We start from the raw sequence: 12468 nt of genomic DNA, 5'->3' as shown, positions 1-12468 counted from the left end.
AACATCGTGGGCCGAAGGGCCTGTTCTGTGCTGTATTTCTCTATCTATCTAAACATATTGATGCAACTTTTTGATGGCGAAAACCGCGGGTAATCCTTCTATTTCAATTTGTGCATCGTTCCTCTCTGCTGTGGCCAGCATTCTCGAGGCAAATGCAATCGGCTGCTCTTTACCTTCATCTACGCGGTGTCACAACACGTCACCAATGCAGTACAGTGGTTTTGCGGGATCTCTTTGCATCAGTCGGCCGGATGAAGTCAATTTCCCCTTTACCTGAGCAAACGCCTCTTCCTGTGGCGCTCTCCACACACATGGCTGGTTTTTTTTCAGCAGGACGTGTAGTGGGGCTAGCAAGGTTGTGAGTCCAGGGATAGATTTTCCATAATAATTCACGAGCTCCAGAAATGAATACAGCTCTGTTCCTTTCTCCAGCTTGGGGGCCTTATGAATTGCTCGCACCTTCTCTGCCACCGGGTGTAGTACATTCCAGCCTATGCGGTACCCTAATGAAATGACCTCCCTGCGAGGAAAATGCACTTCTCTCTCTTGAGACGGTCGCCCGACTCTGAAAAGCTGTGGAGCACCTCGTCCAAATTGCTCAAGTGTTCTCGCTCTGTTAGGGCGGCATGTGCCGCAGTGGATAGCACTGGGACTGCGGCACTGAGGACCCGGGTTCGAATCCCGGCCCTGGGTCACTGTCCGTGTGGAGTTTGCACATTCTCCCCATGTCTGCGTGGGTTTCACTCCCACAACCCAAAGATGTGCAGGTTAGGTGGATTGGCCATGCTAAATTGCCCCTTAATTGGAAACAAAAAAATAATTGGGTACTCTAAATTTATTTTTAAAAAGTGTTCTCGCTCTGTCGTACCCGTGACCAATACGTCATCCAAATAAAACGCCACATATGGCAGGCCCCTCAGAATGCTTTCCATGATGCGCTGGACAATGGCACAGGCCAATACATATGAGTATTTTTTAAACATTTTTTTTAGAGTACCCAATTAATTTTTTCCAATTAAGGGGCAATTTAGCGTGGCCAATCCACCTACCCTGCACATCTTTGGGTTGTGGGGGCAAAATCCACACAAACACGGGGAGAATATGCAAATTCCACACGGACAGTGACCCAGAGCCGGGATCGAATCTGAGACCTCGGCGCCATGAGGCTGGAGTGCTAACCACTGCACCACCGTGCTGCTCTTACACATGAGTATTTACGGTCACGTGTTGTCTGGACTCGGGGTCTAAATCCAGTTGAAGATCAGCATCACTTATGTCAACCTTTGTAAATAAATTACCTCCAGCCAGTTTCACGTACAAGTCTTCAATGCCTGGTATCATATACCTATCCAATTGGGTGGCCCTATTTACTGTCAATTTACAGTAGCGTAAAGTTGAACAGTTTTGTCTGGTTTAAGGACAGGACCACCGGTGCTGCCCAATTGGCAAATTTTACCGGCCGAATGATCCCGAGCTCCTCTAGTCGCTGAGCTCTGCCTCAATCTTCGCCTGTGGTGCATAGGGGATCAGCCGGGCCCGAAAATATTTAGGCTATGCATCACGGTCAACATGAACTCTTGCCGTGGCTCCCTTGATTTTCCCCAGCCCAGTTTGAAAGACATTGGGGTATTTTGCAACATCTCATAGAGGCGTCCAGCAATCATCTGAATAATCCGCTGCCAATCTAGGTATTGCAGCCAACTGCGGCCTAAAAGATAGGGCCTTGTCCTTTTGCTGCAATCAATGATAGCCTTATTGATTGCTGCCCGTAAATCACCAGGATCATCGTGGTCTCAGATACAGCAACTGGTAACCCTTGTTGGTTGCTAGTCTACCCTCTGTATCACTCAAATTCAACCGCTATACTCCTGACTGGAAATTTTCAAATGTTTGTTTATCTATCACCGAGACTGCTGCTCCCATTTCCAATTCCATTACAACAGGGTGACCATTTACTTGAACAGTGATCTGAATGGGGGCAGTTTTGGGTGCCACAATACAGTGCAGCTGCATGAATTTTTGACTGGGCTGTTCCAAATGAAAAGTGCGGGCTTTAGTTTGACGCCTACCTCAGATGGGACGATGGGTTTGCTGGCCACCCTGTGGCTTTCGCTCCCTGCAGTTTCTCCGGTTGCACCCCCAAAACGCCTGGGGTCTCCTTCTGCAGATTCGCAAGGTGTATATTGCCTAGTTAATTCAGTCCTAGATCGCAGGCCTGGCATCAGCATTGTTTCCCGCAACACGGGGGTCCTTGGGTTCCTACTCTGGGAGGCGCTGAACGTGGGGAGGGGGTACCTCCCACACTGTTCACGTCCATCTCTTGGACTTCCTGCACTCCCTTTTCTGCATTTTCTCTTGAAAGCAAAATTTCTGCGGTCTTTGTAAGGTCTAACAATGGCTCAGTCAGTAACTTTAGTTGGGTCGCCATCTTGTTCATGCCACAAACCAACCGGTCACGAGACATCTTGGGAAGGTAAGGCCTGTAGTCACAAAGATCAGCTAGTTTCCTCAAATGCATTAAGAACTTGGTACCTGACTCCCCTTGGGTCCTCTCAGCCATGTTAAACCGGTAACATTGCACGATGACCAACAGTTTGGGGTCATAATGGTTTGCCACTAGTGCTAACAGCTCTTCAATGGTCTTGGAGTCCAGGGCTTCTGGGTATTTGGGGCTTTTTATCATGCTGAAGGTGGGGCCTCCACAGGCAGTGAAGAGTATTACTGTCTGTTGCTCATCACCACTTATAACGTTAGCCTCAAAAAGAAGCGCAAACGCTCTGAGTATTGTGTACAGTTTTCCACACTAGCACTGAACACATCAAGTCTCCCAAAGAGCGGCATTTTAAAAACTGTGCACACCTTATTCTGGCAGTGTGATTGGAGATGACCATGCTGAGCAATCTTTAGCAGCATCGACTGCAGCTTCACTTTTACCCTCGTCGCCAATTTAGTGGCCACATAGGAGTCCAAAACGAGAGGCGTAAAGAAATATATTTTATTAAACAGTAAACTATATACACCGTACACTCCAAGTCCCAGCCAGAACTACTCTTTCTCGATTCCCATCTGGGCCGGCTTTTATGTTAGAGTCCATTTACTCTGCTGATGGGTCCCCACCGCTCATTTTCTACGAGGCTCATGGGGAGGCTAATTGGTCAGTCTCTGTAGTCTCGTGCAGGTTGTAACAACTGTTATGGAATCAACTGAAGAAATAGTAAATAGTACATCACAGCCATTAAACAAGGGATACCTGGGCACGCAGCATGAGTTTTTAATGTGATTGGATTTGCTAGTTGTTGACATAGTTCATTTGCCTCTTAAAGCATCCAAAACTATTCATCAGTGGGATTTGGAGACTTCAGAGGACTTACCTCGATGGTTACGCAGGACAAAAAGGGCAGCACAGTAGCACAGTGGTTAGCACAATTGCTTCACAACTCCAAGGCCCCAGGTTCGATTCCCAGCTCGGGTCGCTGTCTGTGTGGAGTCTGCATGTTCTCCCTGTGTGGTTTCCTCCCAGTGTCTAAAGATGTGCAGGTTAGGTGAATTGGCTATGCTAAATTTCCCTTCGAGTCCAAAAAAATGGTTTGGTGGGGTTACGGGGACAGGGTGGAGGGCTGGTGTAGACTCGATGGGCCGAATGGCCTCTGCACTGTAAATTCTATGAAATTTTAGGCAGGAAAGTAACTATGGGTGACATCGGCAAAGGCCAATGGTGGGCTGGAAAAATGGTGTTTCGCCCGTCGGTAGCAATGGCATATTTTCCTGCCATATTGTGCAACACTTAGTGCCTAAAATGTCCAGCCACGTATTCCAAGCAGTATCACTCATGGGTGACCCCTGATGCGCCCATCCCACCATCACCTCTGCACTTTAATGATTGGGACACCACATGTAAAGGTTGGCCCACTAATTACCTGCCACATTCCCTCGGTCGATGGCAAGTTACAGCTGCAAGGAAATCTGCTCCCAAGATTTTGGACACTTCCCTAGAGAAATTCCTGGGTGCAGTGGAGGCACGGCGTGGTGTTCTATACCCATGTATATGGAGGAAACCAGCCAGCAAGGACCCTGCATGAGAGGTAGTGGCAGCAGTGATCAGAGTAACACAGGCATCCAGTTCCAGAAAATGATGAATATTCTCTTAAATCTATCAGGCTAAGCCACTCTTCTCATCTCTCTCAACTCACACACCCACCCATTACACATCCACAGAGATCTCACTTACTGCAGATTAAGGGACACAACCACTCATTCTCCCACACACATTTGCACCTCCCTTGCGGGTCATTTCCCCATCACCTTTCCGCTCCCACTTACCATCCATACATGCCAGGCATCCTTGTTGTCTGCCCTGGCACGCATCCTGCTGACACTCTCTCCATCTGTTTTCATGCAGGATAACTTGGTACACAATATGAGGGAGAGATCACAGATGGGCGGAGGGATGCCTGAGCTTAAACTTCCTGACCGACTTTGAGGACAGAGCCATCCAGCTGGCCAGGGAGGACGTCGACTGCTCCTGCACTGCATCATCCCTCAGACAACAATGCTGTGAGTCATCTCTCCTGATCCCTGACACTAATGACCACTCCCTTCTATCGCAGGCACATCTGGGAAGCAGCCCAGTGCATCCATTGCCAGGTCCAAGTCACCAACTATGTGACCAGCATCGACCATGATTTCTCAGACCCAGAGACAGTTTTCATTGACACCTTCCACCAGCGCAGATACACACATCCCAGTGGGATGTTTTGCAGCAGCCTTGGTGTCACAATTGAGTACATCACACTTTCTGATTCACAGCATGGGGAGGCATGGACATCCTACAGTTCCAGCGCTTGAAGGATTGCTTCAGGTCAGGAATCTGCTGAATTCCAGTCAGATGATTAGCTTCTGGAATCGGTCAAGCCTCAGATGCTGGAGCTCCAAAGGCAAAGTCGGAAATTTCAGGAAAGGGATGTCAGCTACACTCCTCAGATTGAGAGACCTCCTGCCTTGTGTCTGAGGTGATTGTGCCGACAGTACAATGCAATGAGATCAACACAGCAAGGGTGGCAGTTGCAGTGGAGACATTGGTCCTGCACTGCTGCGGGACATGAACTCCATGTTGCAGGCGCTAGTGGGCTTACTCCAGCTGCCCCTCTATGCCAAGGAGGAAGCTATGGGCCCTCAGGCACCCATAGGGAGGAGGAGCAGGCGGTGCACACCCTTGGACCATCCACCCAAGTGACTCTTGGTGCGTCCCACCCACAGGAATCCCCTCTTCCTGTGACCAGCGCCACAGGCTGGGGAGGGTGGCACTGCAGGACCCTGAAAGCAAGCCCCCCTCACCCCCCCAAACAATATCAACACTCCAGATGACGCTACCAAGGTCATTACAGACAACAGGGTGAGGCAGACAGCAAGATCTCCACCTCTGCTGTGGATTTTGGGGATGCACCAAGATGTCGCGGCAGAGTTAGAAAGGTTAAGAAGCTATGGTTGCAGAGCATGGGGACAGCTGTTAATCACTTGTAGACAGCGTTTACTTCTGTAAATAAACTCTCACTAATTGCACTATTTCTGTGTCTCCTTACTCTGAATTGGGGTATTCCTATAGTCCAGACCTTAAAACTTGATTCCTGCACCAAGAATAAAGAGGGTGCTCAGTCCAGGACTTCCTTCTTGTGCCTTCTGCAAGATTGCCAGCATTTTAACATCCCCTCACAGTGACTGAACACATCAGTCATGCCCGTTTTTCATTGGAAATGAGGATATCTCCCACAATGTACAGGGCTACCGTCATTCCCAAGATCCTTATCAAAGAGTGTGTGCACTGCCATCAGTTGAATGGGAGAGCAATGCTCACAAAAACCATGTGAAGATAATGGAAGTTCCTCACTGAAGCTCCTCATCATCCTCCATGATCCTAACGGCAATGAGCACATCCCGAGCTCATCTACCTCACCTGGCCATCGTCTTTACATCATGACCGACCTCCTCTCCCTCAACAACCTCTTCAGCCTCATCCCCTTTAACATCCTCCTCATTGGAGGAAATGCACTGTTCCCCCATCTCCTCCCATTGCAATGCAGGTTGTGCAAGGCACAGCATGTGACTACCTTGCCTGACACCCTCCTATATTGCCGGCTCTACCAGACTGCTGCAGGCATCAGAAGCTCATCTTCAGCTTCCCTATGGCTTATTCTACCAAAGTGTAGGTTGCAGCATGAGCCTCATTGTACCTTGTCTCAGCTGCACTCTGTGGCGTCTGCACAGGTGTCATCAGGCACCTTCTCAGTATCTTTCAGCGACACTGGCAGTGGACTCCCTCCAAATCCCCATGATACCAAATCCTGTAGAAGGTGACAGATGTGATCAACCAGTTTCCTGGACATGCAAAGTCTTCAGCGACACTGTTTCTTGAACATTTGGAGGTATGTCAGGCTCCGTCTGTATACCTTGGATCTAGAGAGTTGCCTCTGAATGATGGCTCTCTGTGGTTTATCCCCTGCGTGCAGAGCAGACCCTGCCACCCCTTCCTCCTTACATTTTTCTCTTGCCTTTGGTGAATCAGGCAGCACTGTTGACATCTTCTTCTCTCCTGCATATGGGCAAGAAGAAGCCTCTCCTGAATAGCGGCCTGATGCCTTGGAGCCTTCTCCCGGTACCCTTCCAGTGTTACACAAGCCTCTCATGAGTCAAAGGCTGCCCATCCCCAGCCAAAGGCTGCTTGCCCCTGGGTCAAGCCCGTTGCCTCTCGAGTCAAACCCCGGTCCCCCCCGAGTCAAACCCCACTCCTCCACTCTCACCCCGCCCAGAATAAGTGGAAATGCTCCGTGAGCTCAGTGCTCAGCTCCAAATTCCCCGGTGCTCGTCAGGTGCACACCTTTTGAAAACAGCCATGATTCGTGCCGTTCTGACAGCATGCAACAGTGGGTGGACTTCTTGATGTGGGGGTATGATTTTGGCGTCTTGGCCCAATAACGAGAAGCTAATATATTCATAGAATCCGTATCCATAGAATTTCTACGGTGCATTCGGTCCATCACGTCTGCACCGACCCTTAAGAATGAGCACCCTAGCTAGGCCCACTTCCTCCACCGCATCTCCATAATTCCATCTAACCTGTACATCTTTGGACACTAAGGGGCAATTTAGCATGGCCAATCCACCTAACCCGCACTTCTTTGAACTGTGGGAGGAAACCGGAGCACCCGAAGGAAACCCATGCAGACACGGGGAAAACATGCAGACTCCGCACACAGTGACCCAAGGTCGGAGTCAAACCCGGGTCCCTGGGGCTGTGAGGCAGCAGTGCTAATTTTTCAAGTGAGATCCCTGATGTTGCACGGAGGGAAATGCGGTCGCACTGACAAGGGGAGAGGACTATCACGGCAAGCTTTCACGCCAAAGTAAACCTTGAATTTGGCCAAGAAACATAAAGCGTGCCAATTAGCATCTGAAAAAGGGGAAATAAAACATTCAGTGTGCAACATTTCAACAGAAGTGACTGGGGCCGATTGCCTAGTTTAATTTCTAATTGTCACATCAACTAGAGACCTCAGCACACAGGAGATGTTTGTTAAAATGTCTGCAGTGTATGGAGCTGACATTTCAAGGCAGCAACATTGCCATGTGTTTGGTAACCTTAGCAACTGGAATGAATCGTGTATAACAGAAGCATCTGCCTTTGTGAGGTACAGGAGCCTGCAAAACTGTTCAGCGTAATTTTATGTGAAAGGGATTTTTTTTTAAGCAAAGCATGAAAAATAATGAGCACAGGATAGTAATTAAATGAAACAGTGCTGAATATGCCACAAGCCTCAAGGCTGAGCACAGCTGTTTTATAAACATCGCCATAACTGTGAAATATAATTATTGCTTAAACCCAGTGACCTCAGTGTTTGGAAAGATAGTGTGTAGTTTACAGTCTCTGGTTTCCATTCCACCACTCCCCTCCCAGCTCTCAAACTCCAAAACCATTACTCCCCCACTCAACACCCAATCTGTCTCTCACCAACTCTAACACCTTCCTTTCCCTCAGATTCCAGATCTACTAGCCAGCCTCCCCCACTCTCAGTCACCAAAGGCCAGATCCCCGTAACCCCACTGGGGGTGTGAACTGGGTAGAGAAACCCTGAACTTAGTTTTTACCTTCTGTCTTCCTGATCCCATGCCATTTTTGTGTGGCCTTTTGGTGGTTTGGAGAGGCCTTGGGTGAAAAGCACAGATGCACATCTGCCAATGTTGGGGTCCCCATTGTGATGACCATCTGAAAATTGCATTTCCTGCCGCACACAATGTTTGTGTGCTGCTGTGGGTTTTGGGACCCGGAAAAAAATGCACCACCTCAGAGAGTTCCGCTGGGAAAGACTGCTGAGGAGTCAGGAACATTCTGTTTCCACCCAGGTTGAGAGGGTTGTTAAGAAGGCGTACGGTGTGCTAGTTTTTATTGGTAGAGGAATTGAGTTTCGGAGCCATGAGGTCATGTTGCAGCTGTACAAAACTCTGGTGCAGCCGCATTTGGAGTATTGCGTGCAGTTCTGGTCACCGCATTAAAGGAAGGATGTGGAAGCATTGGAAAGGGTGCAGAGGACATTTACCAGGATGTTGCCTGGTATGGAGGGAAGATCGTATTAGGAAAGGCTGAGGGACTTAAGGCTGTTTTCGTTAGCGAGAAGAAGGTTAAGAGATGACTTAATTGAGGCATACAAGATGATCAGAAGATTAGATATGGTGGACAGTGAGAGCATTTTTCCTTGGATGGTGATGACTAGCACAAGGGGACATAGCTTTAAATTGAGGGGAGATAGATATAGGACAGATGTTAGAGGTAGGTTCTTTACTCAGAGAGTAGTAAAGGCGTGGAATGCCCTGCCTGCAACAGTAGTGGACTCGCCAATACTAAACACATTCAAATGGCCATTGGATAGACATATGGTTGATAAGGGAATAGTGTAGATGGGCTTCAGAGCGGTTTCACAGGACGGCGCAACATCGAGGGCCGAAGGGCCTGTACTGCGCTGTAATGTTCTATGTTCTAGATAGGACACCTTCAAAGGACACTATTAGCTTCTGTATTATGATGTAGATCTGTTCTTAATTCACTAATTCATCATAGGGATCTATCCTGCAATGATAAGTTGACCCTTACATTTATTACCATTGTGTAATAATGGTCATGAATTATGGTATGTTTTCTATTCATAGAATCCTTACAGTGCAGAAGGAGGCCATTCGGCCCATCGAGCCTGCACCTGCCCATGGAATGAGCACTCTACTTAAGCCCGCGCTTCCATCCTATCACTGTTACCCCACTGATGGAACCATCAATTCACCAGATACGTGTTTCCAATATGAATCTACGCTTTAATCGACTTACTTCAGAGCCAGCCTATTACCCGTTGATGAACTCTTAGTGAACTCAGGGTGACTCTGGACAAGGGTATTTATACAGCTGCACTAGGGGGAGGAGTCATGGGCGGAGCCAAGGGTGGAACCCAGTACAAGTTCCTGAGTACTCCCAGAGCTACTCCCCCTAGTGGTAGGATAGTGCTACTGCGCTTACAAAGTCAGTGTGAATTATATATACATCTATATATTACATTCACCACACCCACCTAACCTTTTGGACACTAAGGGGCAATTTATCATGGCCAATCCACCTAACCAGCATTTCTTTGGGCTGTGGGAAGGAATCGGGGAGCACCTGGAGGAAACCCATGCAAATACGGGGAGGAAGTTCAAATTTCACACAGACAGTCACCTGAGACCAGAATTGAACATGGGTCCCTGGAGCTGTGAGGCACAATGCTAACCACTGTGCCGCCATATCACCCCAATTCTCCAATGGAAACTTTGCATTTTCTATTGAAGAAAGTGCCGTAATGCATGAAAAATGGTGAAACAAATTAGCCTGTCAGCCTCTGCAGTCATGTTTTGTGCTTTGCTTTAAATCAACTGACAGCTCTGACTGTTGACAGAATCACTGTTTGAGAAAGTTGAAAAAAACCATGGCACCTGCTTTGCTCCATTCATTGACAGGCACACTGGTTTGAAATGGAAGTGGAACACCAATCTGCTCTGTCTGTTTCAGTAAATGGAGCTGGAGGTTTTTTGTGACAACTGTGGCCATTATGAATGCTTTGCTGGAGTGCAATAGTTGTCAATGACTTCAAATCAACTCTTGATCCAAGATTGATTGAAATTTTTAAGAGGCTGTAACAACAAAAATATGCCTTTGATGTGGTTTCTTCTTTGTTTATAATACGTATCGGCACTTAGAAGATGAATTTTATTTGCACTGGAGTCATTTTTGCAGTATCAGTGATAGCCTGTTTGAATTCAGGGTTTAATTCGATTGTAAGAGGTTTAATTATATCTAGTGATTTTAAAATAATTCCCATTGTGATTGCATGACTCCTGTGAACTACACATAGAGCATGAGTGAATGGCTATTGAGGATACATTGGGTTATGGGGTAGCATGGGAGTGAAATAGTGGATCTGAGGGGTATTAAATGATATGGTGGATGGGTGGGGGTTGAGGTCAGATAGGGTGACATGGTAAGTCTGACAGGGAATCGGCTGGCATAGAGGTTGTGCATGGTAGGATAACATGTGTACTTTTCCAGTAAGATAGGTAAATATCTTAGAGTTGGACATATAAAAGACAGGCATCCAGACAAAGTGAGACTGAGAGACAAACACACTGAAATCAAAAACAAATATACCAGAACCAAACAGAGGCAGATGTAGACAACGAATTGAAGGCAGCCAGAGAGAGGCTGACATGCACAGTAGCACCTGGTTTGCACCTCTTCATTAAGGACTGTGAATCATTGTGGAGGCTGCTATGCCTCCACTTACCTCCACATTTGCTGTCACATGAACAGCAAGTGTTCTCACGACCTGCATGTCAATTGTTTTACAAGTGCTGGACACAAGCTCCACCACTTACAAGTCGATTCGCAAATTCCAAGAGTTGGTAGAGATCCGGGATGACTGAGCTATGGCACGGAATTTTAACTCCATGTTATCAGAGCAGGATTGCCTGGGCCATGCTTTGCATTCGGTCTGTGCCATGCCTGGCTGAGGAATGTCTAATGCTACTCAACAGAAAGACAGCATAAACATAATCCATCTTTTAGTCATGTTGCTTCCTCATCTTGAAAAATGTTGTATTGACATTTTATAAAACAAAGTATTAATTACCCTTAATTACTACTTCACTCAGCTGTGGAAAAGCATACTCAAAGTCTTGTACAAGTAATACGGTCAAATAGTTTCCATTCTGACATGGACAGTATAACTTGTGTGTTTTCATAGTTAGGTAAATAAATATTTTCCCAAAGATGAAAGACAATTCCACAATTTTCAAGACCTGTATTATGTCATTCAGGTCGCATGCTTCTTTCTAATAGTAAATAAAGTCACCACAGTCCCAGTTGAGCGTAGGTTGCTTTCCCCTTTGAAGGGGGAGAGCTGACTGCTGGATATTTAACCTGAGGATCACCACACCTCAGGCGAGGGCCAAGGTTGAGAAGGTAGGGCCTTCAAATTATACGTTTGGAGCCCACAAGCTGTCAGAAGTATCACCATCTGTTTGTATTCTGCTGTGATCTCGCTCATGATGAAGAAATAGCGGAGTCATTTGATGTACTGGCTCCAATCTTCAGTCCCTTGGTCAACCGGGTCTAGTCTACCAAGAAAAATAATTTTATTTCACGTCTTGATGGTTCCCATCTCTCGTTGGTCTTTTTTCACTTGATCCTTCCTCCCCACCGCCCCCCCCCCCCCCACCCCCCCGAATCACAAAGTACTACAAGCTGCAATCAAAACCTTTACCATGTCGCTAATGTGGTGGCTCTAGACAATACTCTGGAGGCTTCCAGTAGTTTATTAATGAAAAAGGAATTTATTAAGGAAAGGAAAGGCTGGTATATTTACATATAGGCATAGAACACAATAGCAGGAATATTGTCTCTCCAGCTCTGGGTCCACACTGCTTTCGTCTCTACTCCCAGGGCCCTGCGCAAACTCGCCATTGACCAGGGTTCGCCAAGGAGTGTGCGGTTGGCCTTGAGCTGGTCACGTGGGCTGCCAGGCTCACCCCTAAAAGGGGCTGTGCTACCATATAGAGAGAAGCCAGCAAATCTGATTGGTCAGCAGCTCTGTAATCCCAGCAGCACCAGAAGAGAAAGGTGCCCAAGACTGGTCCTACAAGCAGTCCCAAAGAGGAAGAAGAGGATGTCTCTTAGACTTAAGGTAAGCCTAGGAATTTTGGCTGTGGGTGGTTAGGAAACCCCAGTGACGGGGTGGAAGGGGGAATGGGGATTTGGGTGAGAGGTTGGGTAAGAAGGATGGGCAAACTTGAGGGCGTGTTCCCCGACAGGCACAGGGAACATCCGCGCCACCACCCCCTCCCCCCCGCCCACCCCACCACTGTCAAAGGAGTTCTCCTCTTGCAACCCAACAGCAGCCC

At 47.6% G+C, this 12468-nt stretch overlaps 1 protein-coding gene across 1 annotated transcript in view; it reads left to right on the top strand.

The window, feature by feature from the left end:
- The window catches only part of LOC119973327 (potassium voltage-gated channel subfamily A member 1-like), a 284640-nt gene that overhangs the window by 110363 nt on the left and 161809 nt on the right, over positions 1-12468 (top strand). Inside the window, exon 6 of the mRNA XM_038811203.1 lies at positions 4400-4554. The gene's annotated coding sequence lies outside the window, so the exon portion shown is untranslated. The remainder of the gene's footprint in view (positions 1-4399; positions 4555-12468) is intronic.

Source organism: Scyliorhinus canicula, chromosome 11, assembly GCF_902713615.1.
Source record: "Scyliorhinus canicula chromosome 11, sScyCan1.1, whole genome shotgun sequence".
NCBI classification, from domain to species: domain Eukaryota; kingdom Metazoa; phylum Chordata; class Chondrichthyes; order Carcharhiniformes; family Scyliorhinidae; genus Scyliorhinus; species Scyliorhinus canicula.
This window is presented reverse-complemented; position numbering and strand designations above follow the sequence as displayed.